Genomic DNA, 21,420 nt, shown 5'->3' with positions numbered 1-21,420 from the left:
ATTTGGAGACTGGAGTCTGATATTGTTAGTCATGTAATATTGTGGATCACTTTCCCTGCACAATTGCAACACTGAGCTAATTCTTTATTCCAATGCAACGAAGTCCCTTCCCACACAGGCATTCATTAGTCAGAGTGTCTTGCTGGGTGATTAAATCACAAGCCACTGTATTGTATACCGCAGTATGATAAAGGGTGTTTGTCTAATAGACTTGTGCATTCGGATTTGTACAAACTTAATTTTTAACTGAATGTGTTAATTTCATGTACTTGTATGAATTGCCAATAACAACGAGAGTCTCCAACGAAACGGGCAAAATCTCCTAAATTCCACTAATTTAGATATATATTTAGATATATAATTTGATTATATACCGTTGTTGTTGTTGTTGTTCCTGTATATTGTTTAACCCTTGGTGGGCAGGTTGACTACTATACTACTATTTGAATTTTTGTTTGATTAATTTGCATATTTATATTGGTGACATTTTTTATGTATATTTTATATTTTGTCGTTTTTATTGATTGTATTGTGTATTCCTTTTTGTATTTTTGCCTTTATATGTATTAAAATTATTGTTTTTATATTTATCTGGGCGCTGTCTTTTTTGAGTTTCTTTTTACAACCTGTACCAACCTTTAAATCCTCTGAAATAATTACCCCTAAATCCCTTTCCTCACATGTTGAGGTTAGGACAGTATCAAATATTCTATACTCTGCCACTGGGTTTTTATGCCCATGTGCATTATTTTGCACTTATCCATCTTAAATGTCAGTTGCAATAGCTCTGACCATTTTTCCAGTTTACCTAAACTATTTGCCATTTGGCTTGTCCCTCCAGGAACATAAACCCTGTTGCAAATCGTTGTGTCATCAGCAAAAATACACACTTTACCATCAAGACCTTCTGCAATATCACTAATAAAAATATTAAAGACTAAGGGCCCAAGTGCAAATCCCTGAGCTACCCCACTAGTAACAAGACCTTGCTCAAAATATACTCCATTGATTACAACGCTCTGTTGTTTGTCAATTAGCCACTGCCTACTCCATTCAACAATACTGGGATCTAAACTCAGATATTTCAGTTTATTGAAAAGTTTTATATGTGGGACAGTGTCAAGAGTTTTACTGATATCTAGATAAGCTACTACTGCACCACCTTGATCAATTTTTTAAGTCGCCCAATCCAAAAAAACTAGAAGGTCTTCCTGAAGTAAACTCATGTTGTTTTTGATCTTGGAAGTTTTCTGTCTTTAGATGTTCAATAATCCTATATTTTAACATAGTTTCCATTAACTTCCCCACTACAGATGTAAGACTTACTGTCCTGTAGTTGCCTGGCTCCTTTTACTTCCTTTTTGGTGAATGGGCAAAACATTTGCTAATTTCCAATCTTCTGGGACTACTCCTTTTAACAATGAATCGTTAAATGGTTTTGCTAGTACACCACCAAGCTGTTTTTATAACTTGGGTTGTATCCCATCAAGCCCCATCGATTTATTTGTCTTTACCATAGACAACTGAAGTAGAACCTCCGCCTCGATAAACTCATATGTATCGAATGACTCTTTTGTTTTTAATCTTACCACTCCTTGTTTTACTTTCCTTTTTTCATTTATATATCTAAAAACATTATCTCCTTTTTACTGACTATGCAATTCTCTCTTGTGTGTGTGTGCGCTTTGGCAACTCCTATAACTTGCTTTGCCTCTTTCTGCCTAATATTAAAGATCTGTCTATCTTCCTCATTTAGGCTTTTTTATATTTACTAAATGCTAACTTCTTGTCCTTTTACTATTCTTTTTACTAGACTTGTGCATTCGTCTTCGGGTGAACATGAAAACGAACACGAGGAGTGCGTTTTCGTGTTCGTTCCGAAGACATGAAGAAGAGAAGAAAGCGGCGGAAAGACGAAGACACACAACATGAAGAATCTTCATGATTGTCTTCGTCTACTAATCTGCCTGGTCCCTTCCCCATCTAGCCTACCTTATCTTTGCGGCATCGCGGGAGTCGACGGAAGCGGAAATCCGTAGGTTTGCCGTCAGGTGTTAGAGGGCAGTGCGATTGAGCCTACTGGTCGCCTGCAGGGTCTTCCTCTAGCATCAACCAATTGGTTGATGCCAGAGGAAGACCATGCAGGTGACCAATAGGCTAAGAATGTCCACGAATATTCGCCCGTATTCTAGGAATACGAAGATTTTTTTTTTTTGCCAAAGACAAGCACGAAGACTAACACGAAGACCTCCCTCGTGCCAGAGTCTACTTTTTACTATATATTTAGGTTGTTTCCACTCTTCTGCCACACACAAATGTTATCTATATTGAATATAAGTCTCTTTACTTTTTGTTATGTTTCATCTATTTGCTGTCAATAAAGCCTTTTTTTTATAGCATATATATATTGGTTGTGTTATTTCTCTTTTTTCTTGATTATGTGCAGCCCCCTTTTCTATATTTCCTTTTCTGACAATTAAATGCTTCAAGCAGCCAACTCACCTATAGTTACAGTATAGAACATCATATATTCAGTAGTGGTATGCATGCACCCAATGGTTTTCATGGCAGGGACCCATGCTTAAGCTGTCACTCTGCCTTGCTCCCAATGCAGCGAAGATGGTGTCAAAGAGATACACATGTTTCATTGATTGTGTTGCAATGTCTTGCACAGTAGTATCACTCATTCCACAGAATAATTTACTACAAAATTCAATCTGATCACAGACTTCGTCTGGGCGTGAAAGCGTTAACAGAAAAACTAGAGTACAGGGCCCAGATTAACTGCATTTTATCCCCCAAACCAGTTCACCTCACAACCTCCACCAAGTTCTACGTAAGGTTTTGAAAATACCTAAGGAAGCCTTAGGTATTTTAAGCTGGGATAGCCCCCTGAACTACCTAAACTATGTAAAATCCCAATTTAGTAAAAGAAAAAAAAAGCACAGCGTTCTAATTAGAAAGTACATTATTGTTTTTCTATGAAAGCTATGAATTCAAAATAAGACATTAATTTATGCCTGATATTTTAATATGTCAGATTTTGTAATTATGGTATTGTGTTAATAACTGTGGGGTAATTGGTAATGTTTGTAATAACATGGAGAACACAAACACCCCTATCTACCTGATAGCTAGATGAACCATTGTTACTTCTAAGGCCCAGTTTACCCCTCCTGGTATAATCCAAAAATAAAAGCACTGGTGAACTCAATTCACCTGAACTCAAAAGGCCTGAACAATGGTAATGGATGATTGCACAATTATTTCTTCTCTAAAGAAAACCCCCTTCACAACACCTATCTATGTCAATATCTCCAGGACATAGGCATATCACTGTCAGGGCCAGCCCTATCATGGAGCAGAGTAGGGCAATTGTTCCAGGCAGCACTTTTGAAGGGGCGGCCCAAGCCCCCTTATTTTTTTTAAGGGGAAGAGAGAGAGGGCCCCCTCTCTCCTCTGCGAGCCCTCTAGCTCGGTGCCGGCTTGTAATGCTGAGCGCCGGAAGATGACGCAGGACTGCTGAAAGGTAAGTACAAAGGGGGGGAGGATAGGGTAGATAATAGGGAGGGAGAGTAAGGGTAGATAAAAGGGAGGTTGGGAGAGGAAGGGTAGATAATGGGGGGGGCGGCATTTTAAACTTCGCCCCAGGCGGCATTATGCCTTGGGCCGGCCCTGATCACTGTCAAATAATACAATCAAAAGAAGACTTCGTGAAAAAAAAAATACAGGTTTGCCACAAGGTGCAAAACACTGGTAAACCTCAAAAATAGGAAGGCCATATTAGACTAGACTAGATAATATAAAAACCTCTATCCAGATGAAACTAAGATCAACTTAAAGGCGTATGGAGAAGGGAATCATGATCTACCACGTAATTTGTGAAACATGCGATGGCATGGGCATGTATTGCATCCAACGGAACTAGTGTTCAGGGGCGTACTAGAGTATTTGGCACCCGGGGCATATCCTGTATGTTGGACCACCCCCTACACAAAAAAAGAATATTTATTTTACACATTTGTCAACTGTATACCAAGTGGGGAAAAAACTAGAAAATCTGAAAAAATTATTAACTCGGTACAGCATAACTCCTATCACTATATACTAAGCCAGACATTGATGGTGGGGCAGTGTAACTCCATTCACTATACACTGAAACAGACATTCATGGTGGTGCAGCATAACCTTCATCACCATACACTAAGCCAGACATTGACATGGTAGGCCTCTGCCCCTAGAACAGCCTGCTTGTACCACTGCCTGCTTGTACAAATCTGTGAGAGAATGAAAATGCAATGTGTGGCCACGCAATCCCATCCTTCTGCCACCCCTACGTCATCAGGCGGCTGCGGGCTTTCAAATGGTACCATGACCAGTCTGGCCCTGCACACCGCATTTGTGGCAATGTGATTATTGACATCAGGAATCGCTGTTATTAGGGGTAAATCAATAGAACACATTTGCTCAATTATAAGTCGACCCTGATTATAAGACGACCCCCCAAATCTGAATATTAATTTAGGAAAAAAAGAAAAAGCCTTAATATAAGACGACCCTATAGGAAAAAAGTTTTACCAGTAAATGTTAATTCATGTAAACTATTTTTTTTAATAAAAGCTATGATTGAGAAAAATATTTTGGTTTTATTTCCTTCTATTTTCCAACCTGCCCCTCCAGTTATGCACATCTGCCCCAGAAATGCCTTATACCCCCTATATGCCACTGTGCCCCATAATATGCTTTTTAACCCTATATTTCAGGAGGCAGAGTGGCGTATAGAGCGTTACAAAGGCATTTCTGGAGGCAGAGTGGCATTAAGGGGGTTAAAAGGCATTTCATAGAACACTCTGCCTCCAGAAATGCCTTATGCCCCCCATTTAACACTCCCCTGCCCCCCCCCCCCGTCAGAGAGATTCTGATCTCTGACAGCCAGGGAAAGTCTGCGCGATAGACGCAGACAACCCCCGCTGCTAGCCACACCTCCTTCCGGCTGCAGCGTAAGTCTACACACTGCCCCGGCTGAAGCACCGGTAAGTGGGGCGGGGGGAGACAGGAGGATCCAGGTCCCCTGCAGCTGCGGGGGATCCGGATCTTGGTCGTCTCATAGTCAGACCTATTATAAGACGAGGGGTATTTTTCAGAGCAAATACGGTAAATTATTCTGTGGAATGAGTCATAATACCATGCAAGACATTGTAACAATTGATGAAACACATGTGTATCACTTTGACACCATCTTCATTGCATTGGCAGCAAGGCAGAGTGAAAGCTTAAGCATGTGATTGCTGCAATCACCTTGAACAATTATTTTCATAATCAATCAGTTGGCCGATTATTTTTTCAATTAATCGGATAAAAAAAAAATATATACTAATTTTTTGTTTATTTAAAATAATTTCATAAACAAACTAGGTGCTAAAAACAAGCATCAGAATAATAAAAAGTTAAATTTACATAAAATGTGCCACAACACTTTCACAATGGCATTTCTCTAATCGCCTTCTTATTTTACTGACATAACAAATAAAAGCTATATTTTAAGCAAGTACAAGAACCCAAAACACAATATTTCTCAAACTAGGTTTTAATACCTAAAAAAGTTTTACTAGAAAATATTAATTCACATGTAAATTATTTTTTCATATTTATTAAAAACTATGATGGAGAAAAATGCATTTCTTGTTTTTATTTGCCAACCTGCCCCAAGTTATGCACATCTGACCCCAGGCTTGCCACTCTGCCCCCAGATTTGCCTTATACCTCCCTATAAGCCACTCTGCGCCCCCCTAATATGCCTTATATCCTTTTATCCCAATGTGCCCCCGGTATGCCTTATATCCCCCTATATGCCACTGTGCCCCTGATATGCCACTCTGCCCCCAGATATGCCTTATGCCCCCCCCATACTCCCTGGTGTCTAGTGGGGGCAGCCAGGGAACCTCCGCTGCTGGCCGGCACTTTCGCTAGAGCTTCTATGACTGAGCACCGGAAAGTTAGGTGACGCCGGTGCTCCATCATAGAAGCCCCAGTGGAAGTGAAGGGCGTTAGCGGAGGTTGCCCACCGGCTGCCAGATAGGAGTATCCTCCACAGCGCTGAAGGGGACCTGGATCCTCCTCCCTGGCAGCCGGTGGGCATCTGCGCAATGTGACAGACAACCTCCGCTACTGCCCTTCACTTCCGCTGGGACTTCTATGATGGAGTATCGGAAAGTCATGTGAGGCCGACGCTCAGTCATAGATGCCCCAGCGTAAATGGAGGGCAGAAGCAGGGGATGTCTGGACGCCCGACGGCTGCCATAGAGGATGATCCAGGTCCCCTGCAGTGCTACAGGGGATCTGGATCTTAGTGTGATTATCTGAGCATTTGCTCCGAAAAAACCCTCATTTTATAGTCCATAAAATTGATTCAACTAATCCATAATGAAATTCGTCGATTAGTTGTTTCAGCCCTACATTTGATACGGTTCCACATAAAAGGTTACTCTACAAATGAACAGAAATAGGCTTAGGGGCAAATGTCTGTATTTGGGTCGGAAATTGAATAAAAGATAGAATGCAGAGAGTTGTTGCGAATGGATGTTTCTCAGACTGTTTATAAATGATCTCTCAAGCTGCATTGAAAACCATGTCAGTTTTTGCAGATGACAAAAAATTAGGCAGGGTATTTCTGACTAATCTTGATGTTTCTTCTTTGCAGGATGATTTAGACAGAGTTGGGGACTGGGCATGCAAGTGGCAGATGAGGTTCAACATAGATAAATGGAAAGTTATGCATTATGGTAAAAATAATAAAAATGCAACCTATACTATGAATGGAATATCCTTGCGGGAAACTACCAATGAGAAGGACTTAGAAATAATGGCAGACAGCAGACTTGAGAACAGTGAGCAATGCCAGGAAGCAGCTGCAAGGGCCAAGGTTTTGGCATGCATAAAACGAGGTATTGATTCACGGGAGGAGGATATCATCTTGCCTCTTTACAGGTTAATGGTAAGACCTCACCTTGAATATGCGGTACAATTCTGGGCACCGCTCCATAAAAAGGACATTATGGAACTAGAAAATGTGCAAAGGATGGCTATAAAATTAATAAGGAGATTCAAAGATACTTGTTATGAAGAGAAACTCAAAAAGTTAAAATGATATACAATGTAAAAATGGCATCTTAGATGGGATATTATAACATCATATAAACATATGCAGGACCAATATAAAGAGCTCTTCAGTGACCTGTTTAATAACAGAAATGTACAAAGAACAAGAGGTCACCCTCTGAGACTGGAAGAGCACGTATTTAATAGACGACAAAGGAAGGGATTCTTTACAGTAAGGACAATAAAGGTATGGAATTCACTGCCAAGGGAGATGGTGTTATAATTCCATTAGATGCCTTCAAAAGGAGTCTGGATATTTTTTTTTAGAAAGACATGACATACAGGGCTATAAATAGAATTAATACTTTAGAGCTTCTTGATCCAAGGATAAATCCGATTGCCTTTGGAGTAGCTTAATTAGGGTTTTTTTTGTTGCATTCTTTTGGATCAAGAGTAGGAAGGTTGGGTAGAAGGGTTCAATTTAATGGACTTATGTCTTTTTTCAAACTTATGTACTACGTAACTATGTAATTTAAAAAGTAAATATTAAATAGTAAAGCCTCTGTTTAATATAATTAGCCTTCACATTTTCTGGAACCTCGATGAAATGGCAGTAAATATCTATCCAACGATCATACTTTTATATTTCTAATCAGTAGTACAAGTTACTACTACGAGTTCCCAGGTATGCATATGAGGCATATCCAAATTCAGGAAAGTTATGTGAATATGTTTTCAGGTTTTATTTCTCACTTGCAATAATGTGGGGGTTTTATATCTAAAAAAAAATCAGCTGTATCTATTTTATGAAATTTATAGATGTACATGGTTTCAAAAAAGCAATACATACGGTAATCACATGAGAACGTACATTCAAGTTGAACAATGACATGGCAAAAATATGTAGTGTATAAAATACCTTAATCCTTACGTGGTTAAAACACCCACTATTAAATTAAATGACATACTGTATGATTTCAGTGCTTTCCGCAAAGGAGGTATCCAAGCTCTAACAAATATGTTGATGAAACTGTGTCACATGATGCTTGGATCACATCGGCGCCACATGTGTTGTCTGACTGCAGTAATTTTTGCAAGGATGCACACACGCATCCAAGTGCTATATATACATATATATATATATATATATATATATATATATATATATATATATATATATATATATATATATATAGTTTCATGTGCTCTCATATATTTAAACCCTAAATTGTTTCAATAGTATCATGTTTCTCCTTGCATGCAGATTATCTGAATCTGAGGGTTTGTCACTTGTCCAAGAGATAAAGGTCCACATCCTGCGAGTTTTATACGTATTGGGGCACTTGGACTGGCTTTTATGTATGCCTAACCATGAAGACTTAATTTATTAGATGGTGTGGTGGAACTGCTTTATTTCCTGTTTCCGTACCCCCCCCCCTCGCTTGAGCTATCAGGAATGTGTAAACACACAAGACAGATCCCCCTAGCAGCTGCTGGGAAAGCAAATACGAGCAAAGAGATTTGCTGATTTGTCATAAAGATATCACTCAATAAAGAATACCGCTAAATAACCCCTACACAACACAAAAAAATGGCCAAGGCCCATCCTCAAAGCAACCTCACATTTGGCGCAGCTTGCATCTTCTACATTTCTCTCTTGTGTCTCCGAGAACCGTCGAACCAGCAGGAAGCAGAACTCCTATAGGCACAACCCTGCTAAATCTGCTTCCTCACACATCCAAGCACAAACACATGTCTACAGCACGGGTCTTCATTGGACGTGCTGCTAGTATACGACTGGCAGATCACACAGATCCCGACACTCCTCTGTAACTGCCAGTGTTAGTTTTTATGTTTTCATTTTCATTCTGGGACTGTTTAAGTCAAAGAAAATGATTGTCCAAGATGCAGGACAATCCTTTTGAATGAGACACTGCTTCAAGAAATCTAGAATGCCTGCTCATTCTAGCACTTGTCAGAGCTTGGATACCTCATTTTGTAACCGTGGCTAAAAAGCTTTAACAAATGCAACACATACAATAGGTAAAAGATTCGAAAACGCTACCACAACCACAACCATAAACCTTGCACGGTAAGAGGAGGACGTGCAAAACCACTAACACACTAAAGGGAATATCCAAGGAACCGGAGCAAAGAAATTAGAGAATTAAAATTCCATCCATTATAACACAGTTCATACCTTTGTTTGTGGAGGGTCATCAGACCAGTGTTCCTTCTTGCTTAGCTAGTGAAGCATATACCAATGAAAACATGCAGTCATAGCTTTCTCCTGTCAAATCTACAGTGGAAATTGCTTCTTACATCCTGTTCTCCTTAATTAACCCTTTCAGAACCAGAATAATTTCCTGTTTAATGCACTCTGTAGGCCAGGTCAATTCTTAGCGGTTTATATAAGCAAAAACCTTATACTTGACTTACACTTTACCCTAAAGAAGCCCACATATAGCTAGGGTTTTAATATTCATCCAATTTAAGAATGCACTAGTAATGTTTTTCAATATATGCACTTTTTAGGGCACAAGCCAAGCCAGATGCAGGACTGTGCTTAGTAACCCCTTAAGGACCGGGCTGTTTTTTAAATTTTTTGTACCATTTGGGACCAAGGCTGTTTTAACACTTTTGCGGTGCGCGTGTTTAGCTGTGATTTTCTCCTCTCCCCTTTATTTAAATCACACAAGTTATATATTGGTTTTTTTTTTCAGGACAAGAAGGACTTTCTTCACAGACATACATTTTTTGATCATATCTAATGTCCTATAAAAATATGATGAAATATTGAAAAAAACAACACTTTTTCTGACTTTTATTTGAAAAATCTTCCAAAAAACTACTAAATAGAGTCTACTTTTTGTCCTGAGTTTAGAAATACCCAATGTTTTTATGTTTGTTTGTTTTTTTGCTTTTTTCTACAAGTAATTGGGCAATAAGTACAAATAGTGTTTTGCTATTTGAAAACCATTTTTTTTTCCAAATCTGGAAAACCCTTCCCATGCTCTAATACTACTACCACCCTTTGTCAAACTTTGTGGAATTTATTTTGTGTTTTTTTTTTAATCATGAAAATTGCACTTCAGGTATGTATTTACAGCTCCTGGTATATGTCAAACAACACCCCAATATGTGTTCAGCATCTCCTGAGTACAGTGATACCACTCATGCATGGGTTTGTCGGGTTGTTTGGGAGGTAAAACGCCACATTTGGGAAGTACGCATTTTTCAACTTGGAACTTTTAACATCTGGTCTTACTGTTAATTCAATTTACCCCATCAAACCATATATTTTTTAAAGCTAGACACCCCAGAGTATTTCAAATGGTGGTATTTTTTTTTTTTGTCAAGCCTCCGTTTAATAAAAGATCAGGTATACAACAATGTGTTACATCCGAGAACATACCAAAAGGCACATGTATAGTACAGAGGCACAATGCACTGCAAAATGAACACGATGAATCAATGGTCATAGGCAAACGACATATCGGTTCACAGGGCGATAACCATGCATAACAGAGACCATCGTGACACGTAACGAAAGGGAGAAGTACAGAGTGCAGAGCAGAGGTGCTCAATAATCAGGGTATATAATAGGAGAGCGGTGTCCAACAAAGACCCCCTCAACACAATGCGTATGGCAAAAAGGTACGTATGTAAGCACACGGAGATGTCAGTACGGAGAGAGCAAACAAAAACAAACAAAACAAAATCATGAACACAACATAAAAGTCAGAGTCAGATGGCGCGTGTCACTACTACCCCATAACACCTAAGTGCTAGAGAAGCAATCGAGGGGCACAAAGAGAGGGGAACACCCAGAGCAGGGAAGGGTGAGCCGCGCAAGCGGACCCGGGGGTGGCACACCCACACGACCGAAAGGGCCCCTCAGGCGGACTGTAAAAGAACAGGGAAGCGCGGGGAAGAAGTGAGCTCCTTCCACCAGAACCAGCGCCTGATGTACAAATATTCCTTGCCCCTGGAGGCCCACACCAACTCCTCCATGTGGGCAATAAAGTTCATCCTACTGACCCAAGCCTGGATCGGCGGAGTGTCACGGCTTCTCCAAAAACGGGGGATGACAGCTTTGGCCGCACTTAATATATGGTACGTCACTGAGTGTCTATAAACAGCGACCAGGAGTGATGTATGGTGCAAGAGAGCCACCTCAGGGGTCAGCACATAGTGAGGGTCACTTACTTCCCGAATCACCCCTTCCACTAGCTTCCAAAAGGGGGCAACCAAGGGGCAAGTCCACCAGATATGTAAAATAGTGCCAGGGCCCGTCTCACACCTCCAACAACGGTCCGGGAGAATGGTGGTATTTTATCACTTTCCATCCACTAATTTTACCTCTGGCCTTTGCTAACGTTTGTGGTAGTAATGTTTTTTTTTAAAAAAAATATCACACAAATTATACTTCAGATGTGAATTTACAGCTCCTGGTATATGTCACTGTCAAACAACACCCAAATATGTGTTTAGCAACATCTTTTGATTACAGTGACACCACCCATGCATGTGTTTGTCTGGTGTTTGGGGGGGCTAAAAGGCCACATTTGGTGGCTTTTTTTCTCCATTTAGGTCAGTCTGTGCCTTTGCCCTATCTTTGAACCCGGACACTCCAATTTGCCCCATCAAATAATTCTTTTTTTTTTTTTAAATGGACCATGTTTGTGAAAATACTGCACCATTCCTGGTTCTCTTGTTTTTATAGATTGTAGAAGCTATTAAATTTCTACTGAATCCTTTGACGAGCCTGTTTTATCCAGCGTGCTTGTGAGTGGATCTGACACCCTATTAAATTTATCCTTTTGGTGTTTACATATTGCACTATTATTGTTGTTTATTTTTTTCCCCATATATATGCGCTCCATGGTCTATCGTTTGTTTTTTAAAAAAAAAAAAAAATGGTGAAATGCTTTTATTTTAACATTTTCCATGTCAATAATAATACATTTTATTTATTTTATTATTTTTTTACTTTTATTTACATTTTGCTGGAACTGGACGGTTCCCTGATGGCAACTTCACCATATTTTATTTTAGCTATTTTTATTTTTTTCCATTTTTTATTATTTTTTAAATATTTTACTAATCACATTGACTTGCCAGGTTGAATGCAGTTCTCAAGAGGGTCTGGAGAGATCCTCTTAGAAACTTTCGCAACTTGGTTATTTTGGTTACGTGCCATCTTTGAGTGGCTGTCACGTTTCACCATGCGCTAGCTGGACTTGTTCAAACTTTGTTGTTCATTTTCATTTGCCGACCACTAGTGGCCGCCCTTGCCACTCAGACCACTCTGGCTGATTATCATGTCCAGGTGCACCTTGCTACCTGATTATCACAGCCTTTATAAGCCTGCCCAACCCTGCAGTCTGGGCCTTGACATTGAAGTCAGAGGACTACCTGTTTGGTTCCTGAGTGGTTCCAGTACCTGCCTTGCTCCAGTACCTGCCTTGCTCCAGTACCTGCCTTGCTCCAGTACCTGCCTTGCTCCAGTACCTGCCTTGCTCCAGTACCTGCCTTGCTCCAGTACCTGCCTTGCTCCAGTACCTGCCTTGCTCCAGTACCTGCCTTGCTCCAGTACCTGCCTTGCTCCAGTACCTGCCTTGCTCCAGTACCTGCCGTGTGCCCCGCAAGTGGGCTTACCTGCCGTGTGCCCCGCAAGTGGGCTTACCTGCCGTGTGCCCCGCAAGAGGGCTTACCTGCCGTGTGCCCCGCAAGAGGGCTTACCTGCCGTGTGCCCCGCAAGAGGGCTTACCTGCCGTGTGCCCCGCAAGAGGGCTTACCTGCCGTGTGCCCCGCAAGAGGGCTTACCTGCCGTGTGCCCCGCAAGAGGGCTTACCTGCCGTGTGCCCCGCAAGAGGGCTTACCTGCCGTGTGCCCCGCAAGAGGGCTTACCTGCCGTGTGCCCCGCAAGAGGGCTTACCTGCCGTGTGCCCCGCAAGAGGGCTTACCTGCCGTGTGCCCCGCAAGAGGGCTTACCTGCCGTGTGCCCCGCAAGAGGGCTTACCTGCTGTGTGCCCCGCAAGAGGGCTTCCTGCCAAGTAACTTCCATTGCATATATATTGTTGTACCATCGTATTCAATACAACTCTTAATCCTGATCTGTTGTCTGTGGTTTATTCCTGCGCCTGTCTGTAACAACCCCAGACCATAATGCATCGTGGGGTACAGACAGAGCCCCTTGTATCCCCTGCACCTGGGCTCCTACTAGACCTGCTTCCCCGGTTCATGACAGAATGTCAAGGCCAATATAAGGAGTTTGCGGGGATACCTGCAGTACTGGAATTGTTGGCAGAATGTGTACTCCACCTATGCAAGTCAGTAAGGACTGTGTTGGAAGCTGATTGCGTGGACACAAAGACCAAGACCCAGACCATAAGTAAGAAGGCTGCTACAAAGAGCCGTAAGCGAGAGCCGCTCACCAAAAAAGAAAAACAAAGGAGACAAGAGGACGACTTATGCTTTTATTGCGGAGGGACTGGCCACAGGATAACATATTGTCCGCACAGACCAGTCAAGCGATCCGCAACCCACAGCGAGAAACCCCATGCCCAGGAACCTGCATATGACGCTAGCAACGTCACAAAGCAAGAGCATTCCCTGTTGCGACCACAGACGGGTAATGCAGGGGTTAACCAGTCCTCGGCACCTGTGACTCCTACACCCTCCATCACAATGTCAGAAGACCTCCAGACCTTGTCTGACACCCCCGAGTGGTCCTATATGGACAGTGCGTCATCTGATGCAGAGGTCATGGACACATCCATGGAGATCAACCCCCCGGCTGTTTGTGCAGTCAGAAGCACCACTCCTACCACTCACAGGAGTAGAAGTAGGACAAGACAAGCACATACCGGGACTATCACATCTGTGTATCCAGTAGCTGAGGCCTATCCAGCCCAACTCGGCACAACAGAACCTCTGCCATCAGATCGTGTAGTGACTTCCAACGGCAATGTAATATGTCGTGTAGATCTGGAAGCGTATGAGAAAGCACTACGTGCTATAGAGGAGGAGGAGAAGAAGAAGAAGAAGAAGAAGAAGTCTCACCGCAGACGGTGAGACCACCGTTCCATGGTTCTGTGAGCATCCGGAGGCTGCTCCTTGCGGTGGGGGTATGTCACGTTTCACCATGCGCTAGCTGGACTTTGTTGTTCATTTTCATTTGCCGACCACTAGTGGCCGCCCTTGCCACTCAGACCACTCTGGCTGATTATCATGTCCAGGTGCACCTTGCTACCTGATTATCACAGCCTTTATAAGCCTGCCCAACCCTGCAGTCGGGCCTTGACATTGAAGTCAGAGGACTACCTGTTTGGTTCCTGAGTGGTTCCAGTACCTGCCTTGCTCCAGTTCCTGCCGTGTGCCCCGCAAGAGGGCTTACCTGCCGTGTGCCCCGCAAGAGGGCTTACCTGCCGTGTGCCCCGCAAGAGGGCTTACCTGCCGTGTGCCCCGCAAGAGGGCTTACCTGCCGTGTGCCCCGCAAGAGGGCTTACCTGCCGTGTGCCCCGCAAGAGGGCTTACCTGCCGTGTGCCCCGCAAGAGGGCTCACCTGCCGTGTGCCCCCCAAGTAACTTCCATTGCATATATATTGTTGTACCATCGTATTCAATACAACTCTTAATCCTGATCTGTTGTCTGTGGTTTATTCCTGCGCCTGTCTGTAACAACCCCAGACCATAATGCATCGTGGGGTACAGACAGAGCCCCTCGTATCCCCTGCACCTGGGCTCCTACTAGACCTGCTTCCCCGGTTCATGACAGTGGCAAAATCACTCGCAGTGGCGATTGTGACTGCTCTCTGGAGTGGTCACAGCACATCCTGGGGTGAGTGTTGCTGAATGCCTCGCTATCAAGGCATTTCAGCTACACTATTTTAATACGGGCGTCCGCTGCCATACAGTGTGTGGCGGATGTTTACACCCCTGATGCTGTAGATCTTGTTTAATGCCATGACATTACAGGCACGTCATTGGTCGTTCACTGACCACTTTTGTGTGACGTGCCTTACCCTTCATTGGATGTTAAGGGGTTAAATTGACACTAACATATGCACTTCTCCTACCATTTCACTTCTTCCTTAGCACCAGTTTGTTATTGTTTGTGATTTTAAGAAATTGTGCTACATCTGTTGTAACAGCAGAATCTGCTGGCACTAAATTAAATGCAATGTAATAATTTTCTACCAGTTAAGTCAATGTTCTACCTTACCTACTAGTTATCAACCCTTTCTTGACCAATGGCCTACCTAGTACATGTTACTTTACAAAATGTCACCACAATCACGATCACAGAGGCGTTGACAGTGCTGTCCGCCTAAGGGTCCAGGCAGGCAAGCAGCAATAAATGAGGCCCCACCCCCACCGACCCAATTGGAGTGACCCAATCATTATGATGAGTCACTTGATGTCCCTTCTCAAAAGAGAGGGGTCATCCAAAGTAAAAATTAAAAAAATTAAGAATTAAAAAAAAATAAAAAACAAACCTTAAAGACCTGGAGTGCTGACCATCTTTTGAAAGTGCTTTCCCGCACCGACAGAGTAATTAAGGTTGGTGTGCAATTGTGTACTTTGGACATTGTATTGATTTGGAGTAGCAGCTCCTTATACAATTAGCATTAAGGGGGTTAGTGATTTACTGTTTACATCCCTTTCTGATCCACAAAGAGTATATGCTTGGTGGATATAATCACTGCAACTATACACTATGCCAGTGAGTGCATAATTTTAATTGGGGATGGTTATTGGGTATATTATAATTAAAACGTGAATGTCTATAGACATAAGCTAGTAGACTTTATCAGGTATAAATTTATGTTTGCTTAGGTTTGCACATTTTTTTCACAGCATTATAAATTATAGATTTACAATTCATAGAGTCACTTTTTATGTTATCATTATTATTTGTTCTTACACCATTTATACCTACCTGTTACTACCATGATTTGATATTATACAGGTTATTTCTACCCCTATGTGGAGTAGCCACGTTTTTTATTATATTCAATATTGTCAATTAATTTTATGTTTTGCCCCGAGGTTAAAACTTCACAGTACCTAATATATACTGTATTGGCTCGGATATAGGCCGCCCCCTGTATATAGGCCGCACCCTAAAAGTTTGGTGCTTTTTTAAAGAAAGTTTTTTTTCTTTAAAAAGCACCAAAAAAACATGCTGCCACTCTGTCCCCCCCCCCCGAGATATGCTACCACTGTCCTCCCTCCCCGAGATACGCTACCACTGTCCTCCCTCCCCGACATATGCTGCCACTGTCCTCCCTCCCCGAGATATGCTGCCACTGTCCTCCTCTGCCCCTCCCCCCGGACTTACCGGAGCAGACTCCCGGGTGTCTTGCGGGACCGGCGGGGGACATCTACACAATACAACTTCCGGTGCCGGCACCGGAAGTTGTATACGCAAGACATCTGGGAGTCTGCTCCGGTAAGTCCGGGGGGGGGGCAGAGATAAAACGCATCGGGCGGAGGTCCGCACGATGCGCTTAGACAACCTCCCGTGCCGGCACCCCCCCCCGTCGAGGAGTAGGATACAGGTCCCCTGCACCGCTGCGGGGGATCTGTATCCTAACCCCGCTGCCTGCCCGGCGCCCGGGACTGCATGTCCCGGGCGTCGGGCGCTAGACCCCGAATATAGGCCGCACCCCCACTTTAAAGACTTAAAGTGGGGGGGGGAAAGTGCGGCCTATATTCGAGCCAATACGGTATATATATATATATATATATATATATATATATATATATATATATATATATATATATATATATAATGTGAGACTAGTTTTTTTAATAAGGCATCATATCACTAGACACTAACAATACATGGGCATCTCACTTAGATCTCCCTATCGGCACAGATTTATATTAGACTAATTATCTAGTTAATCCTAGTAAACGTTGCCATGACGTCACGTGCATGTGCACATTGTTGAGATACACGCCAAGCTTGGTGATTGTGAACACTTCAGGTGCAGTAAGTTCTGTTCCTAACGATTGTAATTACACATAGTATAAATTTATTGAAACCAAGTCCCAGGAGTGCCGGTAACTATTTAAGGTTGGTGTGCAATTGTGTACTTTTGGACCGGAAGTTGAATACGAGTACTGCAAAACCCAGGGGAGTCTGAACCGGTAAGTCTAGGGGGGGGGCTCTTGGGGGCAGAGTGGCAGCATATCTCCGGGGGGGGAGCACATCTTGGGGGCAGAGTGCATATCTCAGGGGGGGATAGAGTGTCAACATATCTCGGGGGGGCAGAGTGTCAACATATCTCGGGGGGGCAGAGTGGCAGCATATCTGGGGAGGGCAGAGTGGCAGCATATCTGTTCCACTAAAGAATTTTTTTTTCTTTAAAAAAGCACCTAACTTTTATGGTGCGGCTTATATTCGGGTGCGGCCTATATCCGAGCCAATACGGTATATATATATATATATATTACATGTTACATACCTGCAATCCGGGCGCTCCTCTTTAACGTCTTCTCAAGGAAGGGGGAGACTCCCTTCCTCGCCGCTGCAACCACCGCAGAGAAGGGGGAGACCCCCTCCACTGCAGTACCACCTCAGCCAAAGCCTCCACAGAGAAGAGGGAGACCTCCCTCCACTCCACTCCACAACCGCTCCAGCCTCCGCAGAAAAGAAGGAGACCCTCCTCCACGCCACAGCTAATACTGCCAGAACTACCACACGGGAGAGTGAGATCCTCCTCCTTGCAGAAGGTTGACCCTGTGACGGAGGATTTGGTATTCGGGTCAACTACAGGACTTTATACTGGAGGATTACAACACACTCGAGATGGCCGCAGATCCTGACACGCGGAAGTGACGTTTTGGAGCCGAATGGAATTTAACATCCCTTCCTTCTGGGTCCTATTTAAATCTTCCAGTTTTCAAGAATCATTGCCCTCTGGTGGTTGCCTTTGTTCGTAGTGCGCGTTATCTCTGGTTGTCTTTTGTGTTTCACCTCGGCTTGCTCCTTGACTACGTTGACTCTCCAGTATCCTGACCTTGGCGTGTTTTTGTTGATTCTGATTCCTGGTATCCTGACCTCGGCTGACTATGTTTTTGCTAACCTTGTGTTCTGCCTGACTCCATTGTCTTCAATCTTGCTGTGCGTGACATATATATATATACACACACATACACACAGGTTGAGATGCAATTGAAGCGCAGACTTTCAGCTTTAATTCAAGGGGTTGAACAAAAATATGAACTCTTTACTCTTTACAAGAGGCCTTTACTGAACTTGTCTTCAGTTGTCTTCAGTTGTTTGTGGGTCTTTCTGCCTTAAGTTTTATCTTCAGCAAGTAAAATGCATGCTCAACCAGGTTAAGATCAGGTTATTGTCGCAAACAATGGCTGGTAGTGGAATTAGTGCCTGGAAAGGGTTCAAACACCAGTATTTGAAATACCCTGGGGTGTCTAGTTTTCATTCATACATTGTTTGACAGAGTAAATTGAAGTGCAGAGTATCACTGCACTCAGAAGATGGTGCTGAACACATATTGGGGTGTTGTTTGATAGTGAAGCATACCAGGACCTATGAATTCATTCCTGAAGTACAATTTCTGTGAAAATAAACTGGAAAAAAAAACTACCACAAACTTTGGCAAAGGCTGGTGGTAGAATCTCATGTACGAAATGGTTAAAATACCAGCATTTGAAATACTTTGGGGTGTCTAGTTTTCAAAAATATATGGTTTGATGGGGTAAATTGAATTAGCCGACTTCAAAGATGTTCCAAAGAGGAGATGGAGGCAGAATGACCAAATGCTAAAAGTCTGTGTTGAAAACCTGAATTACGCATGTCCCAAAAGTAGCCTTTTACCAGCCAACCAACTGACAAACCTATTGGGGTGTTGTTTGACAGTGACATATACCAGGACCTGACTATTTAGAACTAAATTACAATTTGTGAGAAAAGAAATTACTATTACAAAGTTTGACAAAGTGTGGTTGTATAATTAGTACATGGAAAGGGTTAAAATCCCAGCATTTGAAATACCCTGGGGTGTCTAGTTTTTCAAAAATATATGGTTTGATGGGGATAAATTGAGTTAACTGGCTTCAAAGATGTTCCATAGAGGAGATGAAGGCAGAATGACCAGATTTGGAAAAAAGGTTTGGGAATCATAAAACGCTACTTGTACTTATTGCCCTATACCTTAAAAAAACAAAAAAAATTCTAAACTCAGGACAAATTGTACAATCTAATTAGCTAGTTTTTTACTTGCTTTTACTTTACTTTTTTATAGTAAATAAGATGATATGATCCAAATAAAACTTGTGTGGGTACACTAAATGGGTGAGGAGAAAATTACAGCTGAACACAAGCACCGCAAAAGTGTTAAAACAGCCTCGGCCCCAAAGGGTACAAAAAGAAAAAATAAGCCCGGTCCTTAAGGGGTTAATATTAGCCCCTGCTGCCGATAGCAGGTATAGATCAACACATTAACCTACAAACCCAGCATCACATGTATAGGTCAATTGATCACTTGTGAACTGAAGGTATAGATCAAATAAACAGAATCAGGCATATAAATCCTGTATTTGCAGGTATACAATAGTAATGTATGGAAACATAGCAGGTATAGATCAACTGGAAAGCACATGTTAACTCAGCACTGAGGGTATAGATGAAATCAGGGCTGGCCCAAGGCAAAATGCCGCCTGGGGCGACTTTTAAAATGCCACCCCCCCCTTATCTACCCTTCCTCTCCCTCCGTCCCTGCCGCCCCCCTCCATTATCTACCCTTCCTCTCCCCCCCATCTACCCCTCCTCTACCCCCTATCTACCCCCTCCCCCCTTGTACTTACCTTGCTTTCAGCAGTCCTGCGGCGAGTCTCCCTGTTCGGCACTGAGCATTACAAGCCGGCACCGAGACTGAACAGGGAGACTCGCCCCTTTCTCTCTCTTTCGCTTTAAAAAAAAAAAAAAAAAAAAAAAAAAAGGGGGCTTGGAGTGCCGCCTGGAGCGGTTGCCCCACTCGGCTCCATTGTCGGGCCGGCCCTGGATGAAATACACAGAAACACCATTGCAGGTACTGATCAGCTGAATAAGACATACAAACCTTGTATTTGCAGGTATACATAAATAATGTATGGAAACATAGCATATCAGATAAGGATCTACAGAATAACACAAAACCCCAGCTTTGCAGGTATAGATCAATCGGAATTCACATAAAAACATGGCATTAAAGGTTAACCCCCCTAAATTACAGGCATAGATCACAGGTTGCACACCCCAAGCCAGCCCTGGTGTCCACACTTCTCACAAAGAACATGACCAGCACCCAGATAGTACACATAGGATTTGCCATCTTTGTCCCCAAACAGCCCAGCACAAGTCAACTTTGTGCCCAAACAGCCCGGCCTGTGCCATCTTTGTCCCATAAACACCCTGCCTGTGGCATTTTGGTCCCGAAGGCTCAAACACCCTGCTAGTGCCATCTTTTGCCTTTCCACAATTATACATCTGGTACACACAAACACTTTTACAGTCACTCACTAATTCACACTTTCATTCAGACAATTCATCCACACATTAATTCATACTCTTACTAATTCACACAATTCTACCCCTTCTCCCCTTTCTCACTATCTACCCCTTCTCCCTCCCTTATCACTTTCTAACTCCTCTCCTTTACCTACTCACTATTTACCCTCCCTTTGTAGTTCACTCACCTTTAAGTCCTGCGGCGGGAGCACAAGGCTTCTGTCTTCCTGCTCTGCCGCTGCACGCGCTGTTTTACTGCTGAGCGCCATTATATGACGTTGTATTCCAGCGCTCAGCATGAAATGCCAGCACCGCAACAGAGGTAGAGGCCTTGTGGAGGAGCAACCGCTCGGCGCCCCTCTCTCTCTCTCTCTCTCTCTCTATATATATATATTAAAAAGAGACAGCGTTTCATTTCCGCTTTCAATTAGGCTGCCCGGGATTTAAAGTCCAATTGCCGGACTGTCCCGGGCAATCTGGATATACAGTGTCCGTTGGGTGGTTCCAAATTCGGCGGGGGGCAACAGAGGGAATAACCTAGAGGGGCAATTGCCCCCCCTTGCCACCCTTTAGCGACGCCACTGACAGGGACATATACTAGAAGCTGTAAATTCATACCTGAAGTAAAATGTGTGTGAAAACAAAACACAAAAAAATGATTACTACAAAGTTTGACAAAGACTGGTGGTAGAATAAGTGCATGGAAAGATTTAAAATACTAGCATTTTAAATACCCTGGAGTGTCTAGTCTTCAAAAATATATGGTTTGATGGGGTAAATTGCAGGTCATCCCAA

General features: G+C 42.8%; 1 protein-coding gene and 1 long non-coding RNA gene across 4 annotated transcripts in view; both read right to left on the bottom strand.

Annotated features, from left to right (window-relative positions):
* RIPOR1 (RHO family interacting cell polarization regulator 1) overlaps window positions 1-21,420 on the bottom strand; it is a 234,713-nt gene that overhangs the window by 187,325 nt on the left and 25,968 nt on the right. The window contains exon 1 of one of the 3 annotated variants that reach the window (XM_053449344.1): window positions 8,722-9,066. The exons of the other annotated variants lie outside the window; for them this stretch is intronic. The gene's annotated coding sequence lies outside the window, so the exon portion shown is untranslated. Of the gene's footprint in view, window positions 1-8,721; window positions 9,067-21,420 lie in introns of those variants that run through there. 3 annotated transcript variants of the gene reach the window in all.
* Window positions 12,235-13,341, bottom strand: LOC128467673 (uncharacterized). Its single transcript, XR_008345748.1, has 3 exons — window positions 13,096-13,341; window positions 12,715-12,731; window positions 12,235-12,527 (listed from the first exon to the last, which is right to left on the bottom strand). It is a non-coding gene; the product is annotated as an uncharacterized LOC128467673 (long non-coding RNA).

This window comes from Spea bombifrons, chromosome 10, assembly GCF_027358695.1.
Source record: "Spea bombifrons isolate aSpeBom1 chromosome 10, aSpeBom1.2.pri, whole genome shotgun sequence".
Taxonomy (NCBI): domain Eukaryota; kingdom Metazoa; phylum Chordata; class Amphibia; order Anura; family Pelobatidae; genus Spea; species Spea bombifrons.
This window is presented reverse-complemented; position numbering and strand designations above follow the sequence as displayed.